Source organism: Haliotis rubra, unplaced genomic scaffold, assembly GCF_003918875.1.
Source record: "Haliotis rubra isolate DU_JTF1 unplaced genomic scaffold, ASM391887v1 Scf1524, whole genome shotgun sequence".
NCBI lineage: Eukaryota > Metazoa > Mollusca > Gastropoda > Lepetellida > Haliotidae > Haliotis > Haliotis rubra.
The window spans coordinates 145870-150870 of record NW_025765475.1 but is presented as its reverse complement, the minus strand read 5'-3'; the positions used below and the strand labels follow the sequence as shown (position 1 = coordinate 150870).

Here is a 5001-nt window from a genome sequence, read left to right as displayed (position 1 = left end):
CCAGGAATCGTTCCCCGAGCTCCATTGTCGCAGTTCTAATGATGCTGACCATAACACCGCCATGACTTTCCAGTCCAACAAACGCTTCATCAGCCAGAACGGGTGGCGCAATTAACATTTATCAGCCGTAGTCGCATGCGAGGGATACTGGCCGATGTGTAGATCCTCATGCCCAAACTCTAACTGTTCCTCTGCCAATGCCAGAGACATACACACTTGTTGGAGAACGCCTCTTGGCTTGCCATGGGTTGACAAACTGGAACACATTCATCAACACGGGTATCATCATCAACTGTAACATCTATGTATATATTGTAAACAATGTTATCTTGCCTCCCCATAAATTTCGCCGCGTATCGATTGGCTGCGCTGTCTATTATTTTCAATGTACCCGCTGGGAATGCCAAACTCATCGGTACTTCAGAGTAGTAAGTCTTTATCTTGAATAACATTGAATCTACATGATGATGTACAGAAATCACCGATGTTTTGCGAATGCAAATCGATGGAAGGAGATAACTCTAAATTGTTTTTCTTTGTCAGCCTGGTACTCCACACTCATGATCCTGATACCCGTGCTTCAAACAGTCTCAAAAATTACCATTTAGGTGTTTGGTAAGATAGTCGTTGTTCATTGGAAGTCCCTTTAGCTCCATGGAGTTGATGTACCCTCGATGTTTGTTTTATGTTAACAAACACCGAGGGTACATCAGCCCATGGCCCTCCCCAGACCAGTGAACAACTTTCTATGTCTGTAGTGCAGATACAATGCCAAGTGACTTTATATATTGTATAAAACAACCATGTCGGCATCACACCAATAACACATACCTTTTGACAGTTTCCTTATTCCTTTACCACCCAACTCTTGAAATGCAAAGTAAGAATGAGACAATACTAGTTGTCAGACCATACCTGAAAAGACTCAAGGTCTGAGCCCCCATCAGCAAACTCAAACAAGATAAAACAGCTGGTTTTCATCAAACATATCTGAAACAAACCAGAATATAGCACAATTTAGTATGACACATAGTTCAAGAAAGAAACAAGCTAAAGAAATTAAGGATTATTTGTTAACAGCATTAATCCAATCTATAAAAAATAATCTGAGTTTCGAATAGGTAAGAGGTACCTCATTGACCGAGTTAGATGGATTTAGCCCCTTTAACTAGTACCAGTTCAATCATGGAGTTTCAGCATAATATGCCCAATGTGTAGATCAGTCTGAGACACTGATAACCTTGTTGAATCCCACAAGAAAGGAAGGATGAGATGCTGGCAAACCAAAGATCAAGGGCATTTTAGGGATTTGAGGTGAGGCGAGGTGAATTTGGGTGTAACGTTGTGCTTGAGAATATTTAGCTCATATGATGACGTGCATGCGTGTGTATGTGCAGCTGCTTGTACTAGCCCAGACTGAAGCTGGTTTTATAGTGCTAGCCCACTGAGATACCATGCCGCAGTGAAGTATGAATACCCCACTCAGACACAGTATACTGACTCCAAGCCGACCAGTCCTTGTTGTAACCATTAATGCTGAGCTAGGCAGGGACCAACAAGTACCATATTTTAACATCTTTTGAGTATGACGAAGTCGGGATCGAACCCCCGACCTTCCGCTCCTAACCACTACACCGAGGCGGTTGCATGGTGTTGCATGATGTAGCTCCTGAGTACATCAGTAACTTCCTATCAACCTACACTCCAAGGAGAGATCTCAGGTCAAGATCATCAAGCGCACTTGATGTTCCTATGACCAGGAAAAGACACTATGGGGATAGATCGTTCTCCAAAGCCGGCCCCTAGCTCTGGAACTGTCTTCCTCGGCACATTCAGAATTGTCAATCTCGACCAGTTTAAGCAACAACTGAAAACCCACTTGTTCAACATAGCCTTTGCCTAAGCGCCTTTGAGCTATTTGGAGCAATATGTATAGTAACTTTATTATAATGTTTGTGTTTATTCAATATACAGTCATCCAATAATTAAAATTGACCATCTAGTTGCTGTCTTTATATATTTGTATTGCTGTTTTAGGTTCACACTATGTACATGTGTACAGGCATCAGTTGTTGAGGGCTAAGGTAATTTTCCAAAAAATAATAGACCCAATGGGAAATTATTTGGTTTTGAACAACCATGAGGAAGCAGTGCTAAGGGAGGCAACTCTGTCCATTCCAGATGTAACAATGAGAAAAGTGAAAAACCCATGATAAACAAACTGTTAACTTTCCAAAACAATTTTATTCATATTTTCAGTTGAATGTTGTCAAACATATTTGTTTGATTCTGATGGAAAGTCAGTAATTAACAAAATGAAGATGAGGAGCAATAGGATATGAGCACATGAAAGTCTCTCACCTGGTCGATCGTTTTCCGACTTCCTTTTCTTGTTGTAGATATCCCACTGTGCTAGCAGCTGGTCAGGGTAGCAGCCTTGCACACACGCCACACTACAAACATGGAAGAAGATAAGGATCACTGACAACATTAATTACACATGCAAAACTAAACATGACTAGCGTTATCTCTGTTGGGTCAGTTTTCAATTTCAGATTTTAAGGTGAGTTTGTTATCTGTGGATTTATACAAGCACCAACTGTGTGTGGCAGTGAGTGTATGCCGTGTCTGTGTAACTATCTTGGCACTAACCTGTTGACCTCGACAGAAGTTGGGTGTGGTATTCCTACCCTGGATATGGAGGCCGCTAAGTTCTCTGTGGATTACAAGCAGTGATTAAGAGACCACTTTGAACATCCCTTGATGCCACATTTCTGACACGTGGCCAATATTTGTCCATTATGATAGACATTTTTTCATCCAGAAACTTTTTCACCCAGAAACATTTATAGTATTCACTCACAGACTAAGGATCATAATCAGGCCCCGATTTCTTGAAGCAAACTTAAGTTTTTACTCAAATTTCAAACTGAGTTTGACAATTTGAAACAGCTGAAGTTTTAACTCAAATGCATTTTTGAAATAAAAAAGCCAAAACAACTTAGGTAATCCATCCTCCAAACTCAAATTGTCTATTAAGTTTGAGTTTAATATCAATTTCAGTTCATTCTGGGAAATGCGTTTTCCTGCATTTTCTAAAATTTGAGTAAAAACTCTAACTTAAGTCAAAACTCTTTCGAGAAATCGGGGCCAGGTCATATATTTTATGAAGCATATGAGCACAAACAAGGCGGTGAGAGACCAGGGATTACACTTACTCACAGGTCATGACATAGTTTATATTCTGTTTGGTGGGGACTTACGTTGAGATAACAACTTCTGGCAGAATCTCCGAGAATGTTTTCTGCGGTTCATCATTCACCTCAAAAGTCGCCTTCTATTGGAATAATCTGAAAGGGGAAAGTAACAGTGGTCAAAACTGATTGCAACAGATGCAGCACTAGTCTATTTGGTGTGTTACCTACGGTTACAGTACAGCTGGCTAAAGTTGCAGACTTCATTTGCCTAGTAGAAAGTAGTGAAACAGCTTTCCAGACACAATTTTGAAAAATTGTTATTATATATCATGTTCATACATGCTTATGGAGATAATCCATATGATGTTTTAGTCACTGGTCTGAGTTTAGTACACTGTCACTTCTGTCTAGTCTAAGCTCAGCTCATAATAGTCTCAAAATAACTATTTGCCAAATATGATAACTTTGATAGTTCTGTTCAGCAATAGACTCAAATGATTTTTGGTACAGACTGAATGTATGGAATGAAGAAGGAACAACGTAATGCGACAGCAGCACAAACCAACAATCAAACCATCTACATAAACATCCCAGTCCATAATAAACATGAAAACACACACAAACATTGTCTGACATTAACAACCTGATGAAGAAAATCCAGCGGTTCAGAGAATGGTGTGATTACAACCAGCAAGCATGGCAAGAACTAATCTAACATACAGTAAAAATGCCTTTATAATGAACTCCAAGGGACCACTGAAATTAGTTAAGTTATATCCGTCCAGTTCGCTATTCCCCGAAATTCCATTGAAGAACAATAAAGACATACTGTACAGTCCGATTCACTCCTACTCAGTTTATTGTATTTCATACGACAGTGACATTGTTCCACTACAAAGTCTGTGATCTTACTTTGTCCATGCTTGGCCAACTGCATAAAACGTGCTACAGCCTCATTTAAATTGGCGAAATTAGTACTTTTTGAGGTAAACCTGGCAGCTGAGAAGTTAACCAATCACTGACGAGGTCAGGGTTGACTGATGAATGATTTACCAATGATACCTAACTTATGGTCACTGATTTCAAAGTGAGCACCGGCTTATTGGCAGTGACACTGATTGAGTTAAGCTCAGTTCGTTATTCACACTGTTAATTAGTGTTAACTGGGACTCCGGGGATTGCAAATCAGTTCGCTATAGCCATTAAGTTCGTTACAGAGAATTCGTTATTCACGTCTTTTTTATATGATAATATACAGAGGTTTATTTGGGACTTTTAAATCAGTTAAGCTATAGCCGTCAGTTTGTTATATCCATGTTCATTATAAAGGTATTTTACTGTAGTTCAACATTTCATTTTTCAAATACATCCAGAACATTAAGACATGCACCCTACCTTGATGTAGGCTACTGAGTTCCCACAGCGATGAGCTCGAAGACTTCACCCATTACCCCCCCTCACCAATCTTCACAATCTTCTTCATCATGCTGAAGTGAAAGAAAGAAGTTATACATTGCTAGCATAGCCTATACATGTATTGTCATTCACATCCTTTGGGGCCAAAGTACATCTTCTTCATCATGCTGGAAAGAAGTTATACATCTCTAGCATAGGGAAGGTGGGGTAGCCTAGTGGTTAAAGCGTTTGCTCGTTCATGCCGAAGACCGGGTTCGATATTCCATATAGGTACAATGTGTGAAGCCTAAAGAAATTGGTAAACCAACTCACCCTCACTCTAGCATAGCATTACATGTATAGTCCCGTTCATCCTTTTAAGAATTTCGGTATATATGTATTATACAAA

The 5001-nt window shown here is 39.7% G+C and overlaps 1 long non-coding RNA gene across 1 annotated transcript; it reads right to left on the bottom strand.

Moving 5' to 3' along the window:
* Nucleotides 1-210: 210 nt before the first annotated feature.
* LOC124270534 lies at nt 211-2473 on the bottom strand. The gene is made up of 3 exons (XR_006896816.1): nt 2362-2473; nt 916-990; nt 211-256 (listed from the first exon to the last, which is right to left on the bottom strand). It is a non-coding gene; the product is annotated as an uncharacterized LOC124270534 (long non-coding RNA).
* Nucleotides 2474-5001: the final 2528 nt, after the last annotated feature.